General features: G+C 42.4%; 1 protein-coding gene across 3 annotated transcripts in view; it reads right to left on the bottom strand.

The window, feature by feature from the left end:
• Positions 1-23,817, bottom strand: part of LOC147015888 (jumonji domain-containing protein 1C-like) — a 279,316-nt gene that overhangs the window by 197,018 nt on the left and 58,481 nt on the right. The gene's annotated exons all lie outside the window — the stretch shown is intronic.

Here is a 23,817-nt window from a genome sequence, read left to right on the forward strand (position 1 = left end):
CCTATGAGCAATTAAAGATGAAAGTTAGGGTAAGGTGCATGCAAACATTGCAATTCATAAAAATATTACAAATACAACCTTCCATGAGGCTACACTTTGAATATAAACATTTTTTTTTTTAATTTTCAAAGTCTACATGGGATTGTCTAGCAACTGCAAGTGATAGTTTTGTCAGAAAGATAAAGAAAAACTCAAACGAATCCAACATTTCAGCAGCTTTATTGAAATCTCATGATTCCTGAGTAGATGTCTTCAAAAGCCATCATCGCAGATCTTCAAAGAGAAGTTTTCCTCAAACTCATACAAGCCTTCAACATTAACTACAGCGAAGTCGCTGGCGCCTTCGCAAATCCCCACGCTTCCCACCTAAAGCAATGCTGAAAGATGGCAAAAAGTTCCACCAGGAATGACCTCATATTCAATTTTGAGTGAAAAGAAAATTTTTGCTTTGACCCCTGTGACCCCAAGTCACCACCACCACCTGGGGCATGAACCTGGGGTCAAATCCAAAACATTGTTACATGGTTCAGGCTTCCTCCAATGTTGATTACATATACAAAGTTTCATTAAAAAAATGTTTTAGAATGTGCCAGTAATTGCATTTTGCAGTATTTAACCTTTTGACCCTGCCCCCGGGGGGGGGGGAGGAGGGGGGCAGGGCCAAAAATTATCCTGCTCTTGTACATCCACACCGTATGATGGTCATAGCTCCCAAATTTAATGAATTTCTGCACAGCTATTTATAAGGAGATAGTGTGACACACACACAGACAGACAGACAGACAGACAGACAGACAAGCCGGTAGGCAGACATGGGTAGTTGATCAAGTAGAATTTAGTTGTTTTTCAGCCATTACTAGCCGACAAAAGTGTCCATACCAACGGTTCTTTCTCACACATAACTAGGACATACCATGAACCTACCATCCCAGTTTCATGTATATCTGACTCATAGTCTCTGAGATATAACGAACTTCGTTTTTTTATTGTTTTCGACCAGGCTTCATTCAAAGTCTATCTTCTCCGACAGTTTTCATAGGATCCGGCTGGAAATTTTTGACAATATGGCTGAATGTACTGCCCACAGTCGCTCGTGGCCCGATTTTTGATTTTCGAAAAAATTAATTTTTGAGATTTTTTTGAAAATTTCAAAGGTCCGTTGCTAAGCAACGGATGGGTCCATAGCAACGGTTCTCATTTGCACACAACTAGGTCATGGTTTGAACCTACCAACCAAGTTTCATTGAAATCGCCATTGTATTAACGGAGCACTGGACCGAACAGACATACAGACAGACAGACAGACAAACATATCGACAGAAATACTGATAATAAGGGTAGACTAGATTGGCTACCCAACAGACAGACAGACAGACAGACATACCCGATTACAATATCCCATTGTTTTTTTTTAAAAAGTGGGGGATAACAATATTAATCATCCATATTCAATGTTATGAGGGGCCATAGAATTTTTATTTTTTGATTTTTTGATGGTCCGTGCTCTTTACAGAGCATTGTTGCTGCCAAAGCAGTTTCTTGGTTAAGGGTTATACTGGGTGGGTTGCCATTGCCTTCCCAGCATTGTTTGTCCATATATATCCTTTTAAATACTGAGCGTCAAACAAGGAAGCAGCTCACACCATTTTTAAAAAAAAGTTTTTGGTATAACAGCCTGGGTTTGAACCACTGATGTCCCAGAGTTTGAGTGGACACTCGAACCATACCGTCACCGAGTATAGGGGAAAGGCGTAAGAGGATGTTTGGGGGGAATTTGAGGATAAATGGGGGAAGAGGTGGGTGGAGGGGAGAATTAGAGCATGTCAGTGTATGTCAAAATAAAAAAATCCACAAAAGTGTGTGACAACTGCATTGACGATACTTTGGTCACCATCACGTGCAGATGTACAGAGACCAAAACGGTCGAGGACTCGAGAGGAGGGTAATGTTCTGTCAAAGGAAGAGTCAGTTATACAGCAGGAAGTTTAATGGCAAACTTCAATCGGTTTTGAAATGCATGTGTTAAGAAAGAAAACAAAACTTTGTTTACAGCTGGCACATTCACCGAATTGAAAGTGAAAAACTATTTTTTTTTAACAATAATAAACGTGAGAGCTGTTTGGTGAGCACAAAAACGTCAACAGCCTTCCCGAACACTGCAGTTCCAAATTAGCAAAGCTGAGCCTCCGGCGAGACATTGTCAAAGGGGTTTTTTTATCTTTCATGCAGAATGAAAAACGAACATAGATCTTAAAGAGAGATTCCGAGGGAAAGCCCAATCGGTGTTATCAGACCAGGAGAAATACAATGTTTTTCCCCGTACATTCATCCATCTTATCTTCCGATTGCCGTATACTAGAGGATGTTAAACACCGACTACCTCTTTGGCAGCCAAGATGTCACACTTACCCTCTGCACCAGAACCAATTTGATATAAAAAGACAGTCATTAACAGGTCACGTGACAACCCTGACTGCGCGTGACCTCGTTTTTTTTCTTTTTTGGTGGCCTGCCTTCAGCTGGTATGATCAACAAAGCACAACGCCTCGCTGCTCCCCTCCAACCTCCAATATACTCATCCCACACCCTTCCCCCATCACCCCAAACTCACCATCCCTCCAGCTGGATGCCCTTTCATCACCGTCAAAGACCTCCGAAGCCAATCTATCTTCGGGTTCCGATTGCTCGAGAGGCTCCAGGACGGATAAGAAACAGGCAATTTTTGTAAAGTCTTCTGAAGGCGAAATAAGCCTCATTGACATCTTGACCAAAGTTCACCTTGTGAGGATGTCCCTGCATTGACCTAGCACTACAAGCAAGCCTTGCCAGAGCCTACCGAAGCCATTATGTGCTGATGGCACTTTAATCCCATCAGCTGGCGCCTCGTCTCATTTCTCATTTCAAGGAAGGGATATTATTCTATCGCTGTCTCTTGCATTTCATCCGAGTAGCACATTACTATAAAAAAAAATAAAACCCAGGGAGAGATATGACAATGAGTAATGAGGAATTGTAATATAAAAACATTTTCAGAGTTACTTTACGCAATTATAGATATATTGTTTGCGCAGATAAAACAAAAAACAAAAAACAGGAAAGACGAGGCTCGTCTCTCATTGCATGACAATTTAAAAGAAGAAAAGGGAGATGACAAAACAGCCAAAGAACAAAGCAAAATAGCTCACTCTTTGGCAAAAAAAATATCAGTGCAGCAAAGGCAACCATCACAGACGTCTTGAAATATTTCGACAAAACGACTTGACGCAAGCTCGGTGCAATGCTGTCCAGACGTGTCAAAAAAATAAAAACAAAAAAAAACGACAACTTTTCAAAAGGTAATATTCACAAAAAATGCGAAACTGCAGAGCAAAAAGAAACAAAAACAAAGCAGAAACAGCTGGAGATTCCATACAAAAGAAAAGTCCCAAGATTCAGGCTTTGTCTGCCATTTAATAATAATAATAATAATAATAATAATAATAATAATAATAATAAAGGTCTGACGTTTGAAAACGGCTCAGAAATCCTGACGTTTCAGCAACAGAATGGCCTCAAATGGGGGCCAACACGGGCCATGTGTGCGCACAGATCTGAAGTCCCAGATGAAGGCCTCTGAGGCTGAAACTCTGGACTTTATTGTGCCTTTCTTTGTCCATTTTCAACAAAACATTGGACTGGTTGTTTTCGCATTTTACATTTTCCAGTTGTCATGCATTTGTGAATACGGATTCACCCTGGATGAGGAACCGTTTTTCAATTTTGAAAATAAATAATAAGGAAGAGGTCGAAGTGGGAGTGGGGAATTGGGGGTGAGAGGGGGGGGAGGAGGAGGAGGAGGAGGAAGAAAATTACGAATCAAGATTTGCTGCCATTTTTGCATACATAATTTGGAGATGGCCTTCCCCAACACCTTTGCATCTGCATCTGGCGTGATGACCCGTTTCCAATTTGGCTCGAATTAGGCAAAACATTACGAGGCAAAGCGAAGCCAATAATTGTCAGAAGTATGTAACGAGGTTTGTGAGAATTTTATCACGATGATGCTGACAAGTTGGATTCCCAAATATTGCACGTTCCTGCACAGCCATGTTTCGACACGACGACTTAATTTTGTCGATGACAAGCAAATGCCGCACAGAGACGTAAAAAAAAGATCTCTCGAGTACACACCCGCAATTTCTCAACAGCTCACCCTTATCAAACTCAAAATAATCTTCGTAACGCGATGGCGAAATGCATCGACACCACGAGGAGCAGCGGCTGGAGCAAATATCACGCACGAGTCTTCTTCTCGCAATCAAAAGCGACTTGGCAAAACATTGTGTGTGCGCTTAAACGTGAAAGCTTATACGCAAGATTATAGTCCGTAGGAGACCACAGAAACGCCACAATTTGCCACGGGTCGAGGCTGCACGCACTCATCCCGTAGCTCTTCAAATACAACCTCAACCCGGCACGAATTACACAGCCACGAAACATCTTTTCCTAAGTTTAGGTATCACAGCCCAAAGTGATCAACATGCAGGACGGGCAGGAGACAAGCTTTGTCGCAGTATTTAAAAACAAAATGGCAAAAGCTTCGAGAAATAAAAACAAACAAATTTCGACTTCAAAAATTTTCAGAATCATGAGAACCGAATATTATCGAACGTTTCACTTTTGCCATCTGTACCTTACAAGTGTGTCGTTAAAGGGAAATGGAACTTTGGGTACTTTGCCGGCCATTTCTGCCGAGGCCGCAGCACCTGTCCACGATGGGTCGAAACGTGGAGAACATCGTAAAACAAATTCATTTTGTCGCCAAACATCGAGCCAGAAAAACCAAGGTGAAATCAATTGTGCGTCTCGCACCCAAATAGTGGGAGAAGGATGGTCTGCCTGGGAGATTCCTCGATTTAGGGCATCTGCTGCTCAACGCATTACTGTTTCAATGACTCGAAACAAAATCCTTTCATACAAGTCAATGCCAGTAATCTTTTTCATTGTTTTTTTATTTATTTATTAAAATCTGTCCTTTGTTTCATTTTGAGGAATATGAAATAGTGATACGATGAAAATGTAGAATTCCAAATAAACATTACCAGGTTTGACATTGTTTTACTCATCATCGATGTTGAGAGTGCGTCAAAGCCCCCCAAATCGGTCTCTTGGCAAGGGTTATGCTGGGTGGTTTTCCATTGCCTTCCCAGCACTAGATCAGGGTACAAGCGATAACTCGCCTGGGATCTTAAACGACCAACTACGTACGTACGACCAGTGCCGGCAGCTGGATCCTCATCCAAGGAACGAAAAACACATTGATGCCTCACCCTGACTGCAAAAAACCAAGGTGACAGTTTATAGCTGGGCGGACATTTGAAACCAGACGAGACGGCTCAAAGGTGAGTGCGCATACCTCGAAGCCATCCTACTCGCCCATTGTTATAGCACAAAACAAAAATGCAGAAATCGCCATCTTATAATAACGAAACACACAGGCATCGGAAAGGAAATGAAAGCATCGTGACATTGGATGTAAGTAAGCATCACCAAAATCAAAACAAAAATAAAATACGATCAGAATAAGAGGTGCCGGAGACACAAAATGACATCTGGCAATATAATGTTCTGAGCCAACTCTCCAAACCAAACCCTCAGACAATACATTTGAGGCCATCATTGTTAACTGGTCAAGTGTAAAAATATCAAAAGTGATTTGCATGAAAATAACTTGAACTTGACAAGTGCCATAAACTTTGAAACCAAACTTCAGACACGGGGTTCCGTTTCAATTCTCTCTCGAATAACCAAAATAACGAAGAACGAATCCAACGGGCCGAGGCATTGTTCTTTCCCTCGATTTAAACCATACAGTTGGCAGCCATTGTGACGCACATTAATCCACTTTTCTCATCAGGTGAGCAACATAATTGATGAGAATTTGTACCGCTTCAGCTCTCGTTTCAGCATAGCATTGCCAGCATGCTGTCACCGTACACAGCCGATATGGAAGGAAATTATAAAGGCAAGTTATGGTCTGGGCTGTTGGAAGCTGATAAAACCCACGATTGAACCAGAATAGACCTCAAGAAAGTACATTCACTTGGGCAGGTGGAAAACGTAGTTAACGAGAAACTGAGACTGGAGCCTGTCAACAGCCGTCTCATAATTGTTGCTGAGGAAATGGATCACTTGAGGAAATTTACACGGAATTCCATTGTGTTGTGATGAGCACAGGTATGCATCTGAGGTTTCACGAGCAAATAGACTGGAGCATAGCGGTGGGTGCAGCGGAAAATTAATAAAACATTTTCCTCTCTATAGTTCACAGAGAATTACAAATAACTTTGGAAAAGACAAGTCTGAAGACGACGATGGTTCACGAGTGACATTTGACGATGGGGATTGTTTCATAAGTCAAGGATGAGACAATGTGATAATTTTTGACCAAGTTATAAAAATGATCAACATGATGTGGTACGAGTGACAGGTTTAACTGCAAAATGTCGAAAACCCGGTTTCGTTCAACAACTTTCACAGTTTGACCTTTGCATAACCTTTAAAGGTCACAAAACAATGTTGTGGACATTAAAATAAGGAAACAGGATACGTGCTATAGCTTATTGGAGTTAGTTCGTCGAAGAAGGTCGAAAACCCGGTTTGATTCCGACAACTTTGAAAATTTGACCTTTGTGAACCTTAAAGGTCAAAGGTCAAGGATTATGACCTTTGGTGCAAAACTTCCTCTGGAACATTCCAGGAACAATATAACGTCATATAGGCTATATGGCATTTCGCACTCCTCGGATTATCCATACTTTGATGAAATCAGCGTAAAAACAAACTTGAAGGGGGCGCCACGGGCAAGGTGTTCGAGATAGAGCAAAATAGTTTCAAGACTTTAGGTGGGAAATGACCTCAAGATTATGCATAAAAAAATATTGTCATTGTAGCTCTCAAAGTTTGGGCAGTCGTATGATTTTTATGTCAAAATTCGAAATTTTATAAGTTCGTGACCTTGTGGCCTTGACCTTGGGACGAAAATGAAAAATCGAGCTCCGTGGGGCTATGCAGGTGCCATTGGGCTAACCAAATACCGAAACCCCTGCCAAATTTGACAAACCCCTCGGAGAAGATGGATTTTTATATCAAAATTCGCAATTTTCTAAGTTCGTGACCTTGTGGCCTTGACCTTGGGACGAAAATGAAAAATCGAGCTCCGTGGGGCTATGCAGGTGCCATTGGGCGAACCAAATACCGAAACCCCTGCCAGATTCGACAAACCCCCTCGGAGAAGATGTAAATTGAAATCGGATACCCCCTAAAAACACGTTTTTTGGGCGTGGCTCCGCCCATAATGGGCGTACCATGCCCATTCTCAAGGAAAACACAACTAGATCATGATATAAACCTCCCACCAAAATTTTTATCAGGATCGGATCAAAACCCACGGAGCTATGATCGGGACAGACAGACAGACAGACACCAATAACGAATATAGTGGTCACTTACTGACTCGTGAACCAATTAAAAAGTAAGGACCAAATACTACGTGAGAATGCCCCCATCCTCCCACCCATCCCTCCCACTTAATAGTATGAAAATAAACTCCCCGAGAAGCTAGAATGAAGTCATTTGTTGAGAGTTAACATTGCGATTCATTGTCCTCCAACCAATCAAAGAGGCACAGCATAAAGTCAATAAAAGTATAGGTGGCCATACTATGCCCAGTTATAAGAGTAGGAGTAGTAGTAGTAGTAGTAGTAGTAAGAGTAATAATACCATTCCTTTCATGCTGTGAAGGCACATAGGACTGCCGAGGCAGTTTCATTGGCAAGGAGTACAGTCCTGGACATGTTGCCAACCTGACACAGGTTACCCTGAATGGTTATTACCCCAGTACACTGGCACTCATTTCACCGACCTCAGAAGGATGACAATCTGAGTCAGCAATCTGATTGGTGGTGGTGGTGGTAGTAGTAGTAGTAGTAGTAGTAGTAGTAGTAGTAGTAGTAGTAGTAGTAGTAGTAGTAGTAGTAGTGAAAAAAATCCAGTAATAGCTTCATAATTGAAATACCAGATGACAACTATTTAAAAATAAAAAAAATTTTGAAAGCTTTGGTTGGTGAAGAATACTTAACGTAAAAAATAAATTTACATAACCACGTTTCAGAAGAAACAGTAATAGAATACGGAGTGCGATGGAATTGGTACTGTAAATAGCAAGAACTGTGGTTGAAAGCCAAAACTCTAAAAACGATATCAAGTTTCACACAGTGCATCCTTTTATGAAATAAAGAACGGCCAAGTCCAGATATAAAGGATATGTTGCAAAAAAAAAAAAAAACAGGTGTGAGTTTTACCTTCACAACAGAAAGGTGCACACTTGCATAAATTCATCTCGGTGGACACTAAACGCAACTGCATGAAAACAGCAGCTAAGAAAAGGGAATCGAATAAAGGTGATTAAAGGGCAATTGAACCATGAAGAATGGAATGAATATAAAGCTGGAGATGTGTGAGTGACGGCAGAGAGGAGAACAGTCTCACAGTCGAATTACATCACAGCATGATGGAGGATCAGCACAACCTGGGGCTGCATCTCAACCTGTGGTTTGGGTGATCGACACAGAATTGATAGTGCCCTGAATGCTGACAAGTACATTGTGAAACATCATACCATTCCCACAGGAGCATGACTCATTGGGTAGGGATTCGTCTTCCAGCAAAGCAATGTGACCCCAAGCAAACGGCAATTGTGCCGAAACGATATCTTGATGGTAAAGAGGCCGATGGAACACTCACAACCAGAACCATTGACGTCAATCTCAGTACGTTGTTGGTTCAGGTCCAGCTGATGGCAGCAGCACGGAAGATTGGGATTCTCAGTAAATCTCTGGAGGACTCCCATGTCACGATGAAGTTATCAGCAACAACCCAGTGAGCTTGTCAATAATGTTCAGGGAGGGCTTAATCTTTCTGCATTGCCAGGTGTGGTCTACATGTGACGAGTCCACACATTGCTGTCGATTCTCAAGGGAAACTTGGAATGGGCAAGAAACTGCTAGCTGTGATCAAATCAGGCTGCCCCAAATCTTCGAAACCAAATCATATATACACACGTCATACCCTCTCCCTCCATAAGCGAGATGATTTATTTTCAGAATTTGCATCATTTCTCTATTCCAGGAGCTGCAGACATAACATAGCTCTGCGTCGTGACGGTGATGTCACGGTGTTCGGCATAGGTCGGAGAACGGGTTTCACAACATCATATATTACTCGTGGGGAATGCTTGCTCAATGCAAGCAACTCCTCGACACGTAAATAACTCAAGTAAATCAAGAAAACGTGATTAGAATGAGCTCTTTATTTAAAATATTACAGCTATAGTAATTTTTAATATAAATGCAGCAAAGGTTATAAAACAAGAAAGGGAAGAGACTCTTGTTAGCGTTTGATAATTTATTTATTGTTGGATACACAGTCGAAGATTGTATGAGAGCGAACACACAGAACGTACAATAAGGGGAGCAGGAGACAAGAGGAGTGGGAGAGGGAAGGACAAAACAGTGTGGAGCAGAGACATGAGGAGATCTGTGGAAGGGAGAGGGATGGGGTGGGGAACACAGGGAATACAAGATGGACACGACAGGGACTTTCAGGTCCTTACATGGCAGGTACTTTCAGGTCCTTACATGACAGGGACTTTCAGGTCCTTACACGACAGGGACTTTCAGGTCCTTACACGACAGGGACTTTCAGGTCCTTACACGACAGGGACTTTCAGGTCCTTACACGACTGGGACTTTCAGGTCCTTACACGACTGGGACTTTCAGGAAGGAAAGTAGGCAATTTGAAGGAGGTGGGTTTGGGGTGGATTAGTGGGGGTTGAAAAGATTGTGGTTTTGGATGGAGGAGATAAGAGGTGGTGGTGAACAGTTGTTTTGAAGACCTGGAGGGAAGAGTGGGATTGAAGAGAGTGTGGGAGTTCGTTCCAAAGGTGGAAAAAAAAGAGGAATGAAAGAGTGAAGGTGAGCAGTGATTCTTGATTTGGTAGTTTTACCTCAAGTGGAATGCTGGCGGACCTTGAACGCCCTGCAGAAATATGAGGGGCGGGGGGCAAACTCAAACAGAGCGGGGGGGGGGGACAGACCAGAGAGAAGACAGTAGAAGATAGAAAGACCACCAACCTGCCTGAGGAGAGAGATTGAGAGCCCCAAAGACTCAGCCTCATTGTGGGAGATACCAATGGTCCTAAATGCCTTGGTTTCCACAGTGTGAAGCCGAGAAAGGTGAGAGGCGGGAGCACCAGCCCAGAGGGGAGAGCAGTACTCCATCAGGCTGTGAACGAAAGCTTTGTAAGTGGTCAGGAGCTCAGGTGGGCTGAGGAAGGACTTTGCACAACGGAGGATTCCCAGTCGACGACTGATTTGGAGGCCAGCTTGGAAATGTGGCTTTCCCAGGAAAGACCATGGCAGATTGTGAGACCCAGAAGCTTGAATGAAAGGACTTCTTCAAGAGGTTGTTGAGAAAGTTGATGGGGTTGGGGGGGGGGGGTCCAGATGGTACTTTCGGAAAGGCATCGTGAGAGTGTGAGATTTGCCAGGATTGAAAAACAGGTTCCAAGTGTTGGATCAGCTTGTGATTTTATCCAGATCTGCAGAGAGTGAAGAGGCTGCTGCTTGCCAATCTGACGGATGACAGGGAAGACCGATCTAACAGCTTGGCAGAGAGTGGAGTCATCAGTAAAGAGATAAAGAGGATTTTCCAGAGTCGGAGAGATCATTGATGAAAACCAGAAAAAGAACAGGGCCCAGAACACTGCCTTGAGGAACTCCAGCCTGGACGGGAAGAGGGGATGAAAGAACTCCATTTAGGGCCACACGGTGACTGCGACAGGAGAGGAAGTCTGCGAGCCATGAGTGGCGATAGTCTTGGATACCAAAGGAATATATATATATATATATATATATATATATATATATATATATATATATATATATATATATATATATATATATATATATATATATTCCAGACAGGATTCCAGACCATATCGAAAGCATGTGATATGTCTCAGGATATGGCTCTGATTTCTTTCATGTCTGGCATTGAGGACCTCCATCCAATGTTGTGAGAGCAAAAGCAGCATATCCAGGGTAGAGTGGCCTGATCTGAAACCAAATTGATGATCGGAAATCAAGCCATTGGAGAGAAGGAAGAATATAATGGTGGAAGCGATGATGAATTCCATAATCTTGCTGATGATTGGGAGAAGGCGAATTGCTCTGGAGTTGCAGGGATCTGTTTTTGCACCTTCTTGTGGAGGGCAGTAATGTTTGCTGATTTCCAAGCAGATGGCAGATGATCTTGAACAAATGAGAGGGTAAATAGAACAGAGAGAGGGTGAGCAAGAGCAGAGGAGCAGGTTTTTATGGCACGTGGGCTGATGCCGTCTGGAATGGTTGCAGAAACTGAGTCGAGGTTTGACAGCAAGCTCTTAACTTTGTCAGGATAAAAGGACACAGAGTCCAGCGACAGTTGGGTGCGACTGAGTAAGGTGGGTACAGAAAGCGATGGGTTTGGGACACAAGATTTAGAAATAAACACCGAGTTTAGGCATTCAGCCTTTTCACGTGCGGTATCAGCTGTGCAGCCATTTGAGGTAAGGGAAGGGATGGAGGGGGAGCATACAGCAGAAACAGACTTAACTAGATGCCACCAGGATTTTGAGGAGGGAGACAGGTTTGAGAGTTCAGACTTGAGATGAGAAAGATGTTGTTTTCTGGCTCTCCTGAGGGTAGATACACACTTGTTCCGAGCTTTGTGGAAGGAACTGAGATTACCCTCAGTTGGATTTGCCTTCCATGAGGCAAAGGAAAGTTGTTTCAGGACAAATGCCTCACCACAAGCTTCAGTGAACCATTGGCGGGAGGAAGGGTCGGACAACTGAAGACAAGATGGGATAAATCTGTGCATGAGGGAGAGCAAGTTTTTTTGAAAGAATTCCCAGGATGAGTTGATGTCGGAGGAAGTGGAGATGGGAGACCAGTCTAGAAAGTTGATGACTGCTTGGAGACCCTGCTGGTTGGCCTGAGTCAAATACCAGACTCAACGTTGCCTCATCACAAGTTAGAGTCTAAACTCCATTGTTTGGGGTCACAGGACCCACAGTGAGCAGATCAAATTTGCAACCACACACTTTTATTCACAGCTATTTTCAATTACAGACATTTTCCAATGGTTTTGTGTGAATTTTTTCCCCTGGAATACTGGCTTCGAGTTGCATCAGTGTACAAAATTTCAGCTTTCCAACTCAATGAGAAAGTACTAAACATTTATATCGGTGATCGCGTGAGTGGGTGAGGAGGGTGTGCTTAGAAAGACACACACACACACACACACACACACACACACACACACACACACACACCACGACCTTCCATGGCCCCTATTTAAAAAGAAATAATGAAAAACTTGGCGGATACAGGTGAATATAATCACTGGTTACCATGGCAATATTCTGTAAATCATTCAATTTAAATGTCCATTGTTGGAGAAGCCGTTTCATTGGCTCGGGTCAACAATCTTGGACAGGATGCCACTGCAGCACAGGATACTCTCTTGCTTCACTTTTCCCAGCAAGCTGGTACTCATTTGGCCCACCATGGGATCGTTCCCAAATCCATCGATACAATGAAGTTTTTTTTTCCCCACAACATTTTCCTGATGTACACTGAGATGATCTGCGGTGCTGACGATCACAAACTACCAGCCAAGAAAAAAAGAAGTAAAATAAAAAGTCATTTATTCCTGTTTGTGGAGGTATGTCTGTTCCTTATGGAATCCAAAACAGCTTGGCATGTACGCACGGGGGCACACGCACGCACCAACCTATGATGAAGTCAGGCTGCCATGTGGATGTACACTTAGTTAACGGAAGTGCTAAAGTAATTACCGTATGTGACCCCCTTGATATCAGGAAGTGTAATCCACGGTGTTTGTATTTTATCCACAATTAAAATACAACATCGATTTAAAATGCCCTTTTGTCTGCAATATTCAAGCGTTTACTTCTTCTTTTTTTTATAACCTAACTTTTTTTTCTGTTCAGTCATCAAACATGAACAATTTTATTTGTGGATTCATTTGATGTGAGCAACAAATTCAAAATGACCACCATTTGGCTGACGCACTTCCTCCAACCAAAAAGGATGAAATGATTCGCTACTTCGCAGCAGACTCTCGATAACCGAGCTGCACAACTCCACAACTTCGTCCTTGGTCACGTGGGAGTTGGCGGCCTTTGAGCAAACACTTGGCTCTTCAAATTTCCGCACAGAATATTCACGCACATTGAAAATCAGGGGCTACGAGAAGGCCATGTCATTCCGCACTGGTGCCTGTCTGGCAACTTGAGAGGAATGATGCGATCTTCAAAAGAGCTTCATGAAGAAAGCCAAGGACGACTCTCACAGCATGGAGAGTTTCACCAACCTTCATGAACCACTGTGTGCCGTATCAAAGGTCTTGCTCCACAAATGCGATAAGTCATTGCACCAGTCGCATTCCGTGTTTCAGCGAATAACAACACTCTCCCACTCTTTTGTTCCATTTGCTAAGAAGATGTATAGTACCCACATCCAGATATTATGAACAGTTTTTTTTTTTTCCACAAGATTCTCCTGATATACAATGCAACGATCTACCGTGTTAACGATCAAGACCTACCAACCGAAAAGACAAAAAGGAAAAAAAAAGTCATTTTTTTTTCCCGGGCTATTTCACGAGTAACATGATCCCCCATTTCCAAATCATGATCCCACAAAACAACTCCACCAGCTACTTTTTTTGAGAAATGACCTGCGGAAGGCCACAAACACCTTCCGCTGTGAACACATAATGTCCGTGTACAAAAATCATTGACACAGATTTCAAATTTGGGGAGCCAGGTACAGCAAAGTCTTCGAGATCAATACGTGTGCATCGCACAAAGCGCTGCACTGTACCATGCAAGTAATACGAAACAGTTTCCATAAGCACATCCATGGCTTATAATCACCGAGTGCTGTGTGCCATGCAACGTTCAGACAAAGCTGGCCGTGTGCACAATCTCTCGACTGGATACGTGCCCAGCATGCACTGCTCAGATCCCAAAAGTCCACAGGGAAAGCTCTGGCCAAAAAATTTCTAAAGCCAACTTAACTTCGTTTCTGGCAAGCCTCACAAGCTTATTTTATCCACATAGACAAGGCCCGTGCAGTCCTTCCATCGAGAGCGATTTTCACCGAACGGTGCAGAAATGTGATCCGCATCCAAACTCCAACGGCAATCACACAATGTATGAATGCCCCCCCCCCAACCCTCCCGCTCGGCAATGACCTTGATAACATCTCAAGAAGTAATGACGTCCTCATCAGGGGCCGGGAAGGACTCAAAGCACGACAAAAAGAAATGAAATGAAGATTTAACGCAAAAATCTCACACGGACAGTCTTCCAATTAGCGGGGAACACAGCAATGGAGGTTCAATCTTTCAAGCAAGACTTCAACAGTATACATCTTTGTGCCAAACTTAGCATTCTTCACAGCTCTTTATCCAAGGTGCTCCAGTAACACATCCCACACGTTCCCTGTGCACAGTGCTGTTTTGCCTTCGGGCTGTTCTCACCAACATGCTGTACTAAATTCCTCCCACATAGCTGCTCGGCGAGGCCCCGACACTCCTTCCTTCCTCCCACCCTCTGCCGATCGCAGCATGTTGTGTGCCGTGGCATTGGTTTCCATCAAATCGACCGCTTGCTTTAAAAAGCAAACCAACTATCAGACGTTGTTCACTTCAACACTTGGGGATTCGTGTATTTACCTCCACCACCGAAGGTGGAAGGAGAAAGGAGATGTTTTCACCCCTCTCTGCCTGTTTGTTTGCCTGTGTGCAGGACATCTCAAAAAGTTGTGCACGGATTCGGATGAAATTTGGTGGGCAGGTTGGTTGTGTGACAAGGGTGAACTGATTAGATATTGGTGAAGATCCGGATCTGACTACTAGAATTTTTTTTAAGTGATTCTTCACCATTAAGAGGTAGGGACAAAAACGATATACAGCACGATATCTCAAAAATGTTTTGGGCCCCGACATGTTCTCGTGGATGAGGCATTGCATGGCGGAGGTATGCGCTCTATATACTGAGTGCCCTTCTAGTTTGTTTGTTATTTTCACACGTTACGCACGAATGCGTCTACATGATTTAACCTCACAAAATTATGGATTGCACGCCAATCAAATGCCTACACGGATATCAAAGTGGGCAAAAAAACAACAATCCTCGACGTTCCATACGACTGCCATGCATCGGATGTCATCAGCTCCTTGTCCTATCAATAAGGGGAGAAATGATGATGCATTCTAGCCTGAAAGTACAATCATTTTTCAGACAACAGTGACAACGGCCTACTCACGACGTGCGAAACAACTTTGTGATCCTGCTTGTTCAGCTCTCTTCTTGGTGTCACCACGGACGTCACATCCAGATAATTATTCTAGGTCATGTTTTCATTAAACAGACGTCAGATGTATCAAACATGAATGTATCGGGCAGCGTCTTGCCATCATGAAGTTGCGCTGCAACGAAGAGCAATTTTACTTGAGCAGCCACGGAAAATTAAAGAAGAAACTAACATGTCAGTATAATGAATGAGGGGAAGGAGGAATACATATTGCACCTAATATCGATGCGACGCACCGACCCAGTGTGACGGAATAATTCCCGAAAGGCCAAATCAGCTAAATAATGGAATAGTTTCACACTGTCAAACAGGCACAAAGAACCAAATAATTCCTTGCTGTCAAGTCAGCACAAAGGAATCAATTCAGAACTGTACGAGTGCGGAACGGAAGGGGGTGAGGCGCTCCGAGTCTCCGACAAAGGGTTAATGCCAGAAATGTCGGCTTCTTCTTTGCTGCAAGCATCTTCTTCATTCGAACACGTGACTCACAGGAAGCAGGGATTAATCTTCCTCCACAATGTTGGCACAAAAATCAAAATAATTCTGAGCCATCAAATCAGCACAAAGAGGTAAACCTCAAGTCACATGCTTCTACAGGTGAGTTTTTGCTTCAATGTAAGAAGAGGCCATTAGGCCAATCAAACCTGTGCTTGTTGCCAACCTGTGGTTGCTTGTCTGTACTCTACACTATTTTTTAACACTGAAAATCAAACAAGGAAGCAGCACGTACCAATTTAAAAATCTTCGGTACGACTCAGCCGGGGTCAGGAGCGAACGCTGAACTCTCCAACTCAGAGCGGACGCGACCGAATCTGGTCTTACTTGGATGTTCCCACCATACAGGTGCCAAGGCTCATGGAATAGCAGGATGACAGGGAGGCAGTGGATAAAAGGACAAAATGGGGCAAAGGTAACACAGGGTGACGACAACGGATGCACCACAGCACAAAGAGAGGAAATTGTCGATGGGTGAGAGGAAGGGGTCTCAGGGGGGTGTTTCTTGCTTGTTGTAAGAGTATCGTAAAAGTAGTTACCCCCATGCTCATGAAGCAAAAGGCAGGGTTAAGCAAGAGGTTCACTTATGTCTGCCTGTGCATCTATCCATCTACGAACGTCAGTTTATGATTGAGGAACAACTTGGTTAAATTGAATGTTTTATTTCAAACGCCAATCAGAAAATGAATCGGAAAACAAACAAACCTGGAGTTTAACCGTAATTTGACTCTGAATTCGTCCCGATCGCACTTGCGCAGAGAGGAGTGAGATAATGTTTTTACTCTGTCTGCCTGTCTGGCAATCAAACAAAATTTAAAATCATTCTAAACAGAAAACTTACCGTTTTTAAGGACTTCATAAAGGACACAAACAACAAGCATGAAAAACGACAGTGGCGTGTGACATAAAGGTGTAAAAGACCACGCTGCGTCAACGGCAGTAAACTTCAGAAATTTATTTATACGGCCTTTAAAATCTTTATTTTTGTTTAAATTGAATTATATAGCAGACTTGAACACTGTAGAACACAAATTGCCTTCGAGCCACTTCTAAAAACCTCCAGTTTTGTAGTACTTGGACATGTTAAATAAAATGGTGTATACTGTACAAGATACAGATTGGTTATGGCTTAGCGGTTAAGGTAGCTGGCTTGGGACCTTGGAGTTCCGAGTTCAAGCCCCTGCCGACCATTGAATTAAAACCAGGTGGAGTTGACTCAGTTTGTCATCCTTCCGAGATTGGTGAAACGAGTACCAGTGTATTGGGGTAACGTGCGTCGGAGTGGCCATCCGTCCGGGACTGTAGTCCTTGCCAATGAAACTGCCCGACAGTTACTTTTGGCTTTCAATTACGTACATTTACTTTACTTTATTACGTGCACTTACTTTACTATATTACGTACATTTACTTTACTTTATTACGTACATTTGCTTTACTTTATTACGTACACTTACTTTACTTTATTACGTCCACTTACTTTTGGCTTTCAAACATCTCTGGTTAGAAAGAAAATTTCACCATAATGTCCAATCTGTCGAACGTATGTATTCATCACAACCAGACTCAGCTGTGTTTTCTTTAGTCACATGGAAATAAATCGTTTACAGCACAAGTTCTCAAAGTCTTCCCCTCTTCAAATAATAACTTCACGTGTTGCAGCAATGGCCGTGCAACCTTCTTACATTTCTCCTGCACCACGTGACTACGAACCACCTTCTTTCTCAACGTTCAAAGGGAAAGCCTGGATGGCAGATCAGACACTTTTTCATATTCATGGGATATTAGAGAGGTTGTCACATTAGATATCAACTGAAAACATCGCTTCTCCCTTATATTTTCCAAATCTAGTCTTGTGTTCTCTTAACGGTGACAAATACTTTGATCAGCTGAAGCTTGAATGACTGCAGAGGATGCTCCAGCACTGTGACATTATTAAATTGGGCAAAGTTCCAACAAGTCCTTCATGAACGTTTGGGTTCCAAAATTCCATCGTACTGTATTTGCTTGCATAATACGTCGATAGTTCCCCCCTTTGGATAAGGGGCTAGAGCAAAACAATTAGTTCCTCGAGCATAATCGAAAGGGATTTGGGAATCCAAACGAGGCGACATACGGCTATTGAATCACTCTAACGTTATGACCTCCTTAATCTGGGATCATGTGCAAGTATTCCGGGAGTATAGTACAATCTTTTTACATCACTCTGCGACGCCGTATTTACACTGGAGCTGGTCCCAGTCGATGCAAATTAGGCATTCATAATGGAGCTCATTTACGAATCGAGTGAGGTCTTCATTCAAAACCCTGCACAAACAGCGGCATCAAAGCAAACAGTACACAGTCGCCAACCTCATTTTCGGTCAACATGTGGCATACGCCTGCAAACCCATCTCACATCAGGTAAAGCTGAACACAGACATGAAGCCGACCTTATTGTCACATTCCATTTTTCTGTTTGTCTCTCTGTCGTTTCCCTTATATCTTGCATATCTTGAGGAAGAGACATTGTAAGGCCGTAATGGCGTCCCCACGGGGAGTGTCATAGGGAGGGTGGTGATATGGGAGGGGAGATTAGGAGGGGGTGGGAGAAAAAGAGGGGGGACTTCTCTATAATCAGGATCCGGCTATAGATGCCAGGCCTGTGGACCGCAGTGCTACCAAACGTGGCTTGCATTAACAAGGACCCCATATGAGATTTAAGGTTAGCCTGGTGTTTGCTTAGCGGTTAAGGTGACTGGCTTGGGACCTTAGAGTCCTGAGTTTGAGCCCCTGTCAACCGTTGAATTAACAACAGGGTGGGGTTGACTCAGCCTGTCATCCTTCTGAGGTTGGTGAAATGAGTACCAGTGTAATAATAATTGGTGGTAATGTTGGAGTGGTGACCCATCCAGGACTGTTCTCCTTGCCAATGAAACTGCCTTGGCAGCCCGATGCATCATTACGGCATGGAATGAATGGTATTATTATTATTATTATTATTATTATGAGATTGGTGGTTTAAATATATATATATATATATATATATATATATATATATATATATATATATATATATATATATATATATATATTAGCTTATCAATTAATTTAATATTTTTTTATTTTGGGGGAGGGGCCGATATAACGGCTTGAGTGATCGCAATCATACTTAGTTGGGATAGTATAGGCCCCATTGGGGGTGGGGGGGAGGGGTTATGATGAAAAAGTGAAGTTATTATCTTTAATATATTTTCAGATTTAAGGGGGCTCTGCAATAGGGGTAAGGCTAATCTATTTAACTGCTTTAATTGGGAGGGGGTAGAGGTTTTGGGAAGTTGTGTTTGTTGTCCTGAGAACGGTGGGGACATAGCACGTAGACCCCCCAAGCGCTTGACCCTTGTTTTGTACGTAACCTCATTTCTTACAAGCACAAATAATTTTGTATAACCACCGAATTACTTCTTCATAAGCACCAAAGATTATCAAGAAGAACTGCTTCATAAATTTAATAATAAAAATATCTCAATTGTGGAGATAAAAAAGGAAACTTATCAAGCACTCCCTCTCCCTACTTTGAAAATGAAGACTTAAAAATAATAGAAAGACACTCAGTTTGGAGTTGTTGACCCTAATTATGTTCCCCCCCCCCCTACAGTACAGAAGATATCGCGTTTCTCCTACGTTTTTTCCCCCCTTTTATTTCCAACAATTACAATCTCACATCATTCCTTCATTTCTGGGTCAATCCTCTTCAAATCTGTTCATCTTGCATTGATTGAGCAGAACAGAAATGCAAATTCTAACGATCATGTGATTGATTAAGGGCGCATGACTTCAGGAGAACTACATTGAATCCTCGGTACGTCCAAGACGATAAACCACCAGAAATGGTCACACCAGCCTTCCATTTGAAGCAAGACCACTTTGTGGTTTTAGTTGGTAGAGCCTTCCTTTTCTTGAAAACACATTATGTGGTTGAATCTCTCTTAACTGGAAAGATGATTGTTCATTGAGAAACCGTAAATTGTCTTCGAGAGTCCACACCATGTCATGTAAAGGCTGCGATCGAGGATAACGCCGTTTTGAGCAATTTTTTTTAGAAACTGCTGTTGATGAAGTCACAAGACAGGCGTAAGGGTTTCACTGGATCGACGATACAAGAGGTAATCTGTCGCGTCATCAAGACGAAGATTTCAACAACATTCTCCTCCTGCTCAACACTAGCAAGGAACAGTTCCAAAAGGACAAAATGAATCGTGACCCAGGTGGTACTCTGTCTGCCACGATAATAATACAATAGAATGCAGGACTAATCTTGCCAGCGAAGGCTCGCGTCGATCTGCGTCGGTGGACAGGTAGAACAATGGATGAAATCAACAAGAGGTTGATTGAGGTATGCGAACAACTGTGGAAAGCAAGAACTGACGTTTATGGGATTAACCCTTCATTGCAGCAAAAGAGGTTAACCCTAACCCTTCACGTTAACCCTAACCCTAATCCTCGTGCGCTTTTTGCTCCGACACAGTGTTAATGCTCGAAACGTCAGCTTCTCCTTTCTTCCCACAGTGGTTATACCTCAATCAACGCCTTGTTGATTACATCTTCATGCAAATTATTCCACTCATTACATGATGAACAAGTAAATGATGATGAATCAACACGTCATTCAACAGAAACAGTAGTATGATAAAATATTTCCCCACAGTAATAATGTCGTCGCGTATGAAGGAGGAATAATCGCACAGGAAGTTGGACATGTTACGTACAAACTTGATGGCAATTTGGTACATCGAGCTTTTTCTGTCTGGGCCTCGAGTTTAAGAGGTTTCCAGTCTGCATCGACGGCTGAGTCAGTACACTGAGCATCTTGCGATGGCTGTGGCCAAGTCTATGTTTCTTCGGTCATTCAAATTGGATCGGAGATCTTAGATTGGACAAGTCATTGGACTTTTGGGTTGCATAATCAAGTTGTATTCCCTTCGTCATAGATGCAGACTCTTAAAAAAAAACATAAGAAATGCATTACAAGGGAATAAAGGGAAGCCTAATGTTGGCTTAACTGTTAATGTCGCTGGCTTAAGATCTTACTTAGGGTCTTGAGCTTGAGCCCCTGTCATCCGTTTAATTAAAACCAGGTGAGGTTGACTCAGCCTGTCGTCCTTCCGAGGTTGGCAAAATGAGCACCAGCGTACTGGTAATAGAGGCCACTGAATCAGCGGCACAGCCACACCCCAAGAAAATGACGCAACCAGCAGCCGTAGACTGCACACCATCGCGAGTTACGGAATAAGGGTTGGCATATTAGAAACACTGGTGATGTAAAAAAAAAACTGCACTTGTGCCTCCAATACGCAGATTCCTGACCACCATTTTCCATGCAACCCCTGACATTCCTCTCACCTTTTGTTTTGTCTTAACCTGGCGGGAACCAATCACTCCATTCCCCTTTGACAAACCGACTCTTGCCCGAGGTGTTGCTTCTCCTCACCTCATACATTCTCTTATCTACAGTTCACATCAACCTAACAATATATATATATATATATATTCACCCTATGTTCAGTAAATAAATAAATAAAACATCTCCTTCCCTCTCCCTCACATTTTCCATTGTGGTGTCAAATCCTATCAACAGAACAACAACAACAACAACAACAACAACAATAACAATATTCACCTTCTCTTCAAGGTTCCAAATGACCTCGACGATTCTTACATGGTCATTATCGACTGATTATCAGCTGGATTAGGGGGTCAAGTAACCACATCCAAGCAGATCATAACTACCAACTCTTTCCACAAGTGGCATCATCGAATGAGTCCGCTGACTGAGTGACAATACAATTTTTAAAAAATAAATAAATAAATAACCTCCATCCCCGATCGCCCGATTATAACAAACTTTGCTCATACCAAGCTGTTCTGATCACGATTTCTGCCCGAGACAATTCCATTATACCTGGGCAGTTAAAGCTCGACTGCAACGAATGGCATGCTTGGTAACCCGCTCATCGAATTAAATCAGGCAAATCAGACATGGTGAAGAAGTTCTAATCCGGCTCAGGAAAATCTAAATCAACGTCTCCAGAAGACATCGGTGCTGAGATCCCAAATCCTCTGCTAAACCAGAATACCATCCTTATATGAGGCGCCGCGAGGAGGAGTGATGTAAGGGACACATCGGAAATTTTGGAATTAATGCCATATAGCACTATTTAACCCTTCCCCTATCATCCGAGCCTTTCATCATCATATCATTAAAAAAAATGTCGCTTACATCACTCCTCACGGGGCCTCATATCACTTCAAGGTGTTCTGTCATTTTGGTAACATTGCCATCATAATAATATATACAAATTAAATTTGAATACAGTTTTATGGTTGTGGAAATACGGTGGAGTCTCGTTAAAAAAAAAAACCAAAAGAGTCATCTTTCAGACAAAAAAAAACATGTATAAAAACAATAATATTGGATATACCTGCTATTGGATTTAACAATTGTCCCAAACACCGTTCCTCTAATATGATCTTAATTCCAGAATAATCAGCAAAATGAGAGAATCCTTGGTTGTGGAACAGGTAAAGGTAATGCTCTCCTCACAATAACGAACAAGCTGCAATGTTTGATAAAAAAAAATAAAGCACAATGCAACATCGAAATGGATTGTACGATATATTTTATTTTATTTCTATATATCTATAAAATAGATATATTTTATTTCATGAAAAAGGTGCACTGAACAAAAAAAATAAAAATAATAAAAAAGGAACTCAAACTATCCTGGTAATGTAGTAATAAACAAGCAATGAGCAGATCTTGTCTCAGGTGATGTTGCACCTGCCTCCCAGCAAGCTTCCTCGGGCCAGTGAGGAAGTCCGCTGAGATGCGGGTGAAACGCCGCCTGAAACAGAATCAGCTCTTGCTTATTACCTCCCCCACGATGGTGGGCTGGAGGTGATGTATTTGTCTGTGAGCTCGACATTTCAAAAAGTTATCGACCGATTCGGACGAAACTTTGTGGACAGGTTGGGTTTGTGACAAGGACGAATTTGGTTCGATTTTGGTGAAGATCCGGATCCGAAAAGTCGAACTTTTTCAGTGATTCTTCACCATCGAGAGTTCGGGTCAAAAAATATTCTTCGCGTGATATTACAAAAGGTTGTGGACGGATTATGACAAAACTTGGTGGATGACTTGGGTAGGTGAAAAGAACAAGCCGATTCGATTTTGTTTCAGGTCCGGATCCAGATCCGGCCTATCAGTGGGATCCAAAACATAAACTGTTCAGCCTGGCAGAGGTATGCTGTTCGGATACCGAGTGCCGTTCCAGTTTATTAATACACTAGTTTATCACATTATCCGTAGTGTGATTGCATCACTCCCTACAGCCAGACAAACACACACATAATTTAGAGGAACATGATAGGAGCAAAACAGTTATTTTTCATTAGTTCCTAATCGCTCAACATTCAGTCATAGGTATTGCTGCACTGTTAAAAAAAAGAAAAAAATTAAATCATAAAGATAATAATAATAATAATCCATTATAAGCACGTGCTAATGTCTCCAAGTAGTTTATTTGATAAATAATAAATAAAAAAATTACCCCCGTGTGGGGGTGACGGGTTCTCTATAATGTTTTTTACTATCTTAATCGATGAACCGTTGCCAGATATCTCCTAAAATGACAGACTTTCACAACTTTCGTGACCTCGTGACCTTGACCCTGACCTCGAATCCAGGGAAAAAATATGTCGTTGGCTATCACTCATCGACCTCTACCCAAATACCAAATTTCATCAAGATCGGAAGTAAAAAGTTTTCTTTGTACCGGGAGGTGTTTTTGACCATCT

This window comes from Eptatretus burgeri, chromosome 12 (genome assembly GCF_056783735.1).
Source record: "Eptatretus burgeri isolate ZD-2024b chromosome 12, Ebu_testis_v1, whole genome shotgun sequence".
NCBI lineage: Eukaryota > Metazoa > Chordata > Myxini > Myxiniformes > Myxinidae > Eptatretus > Eptatretus burgeri.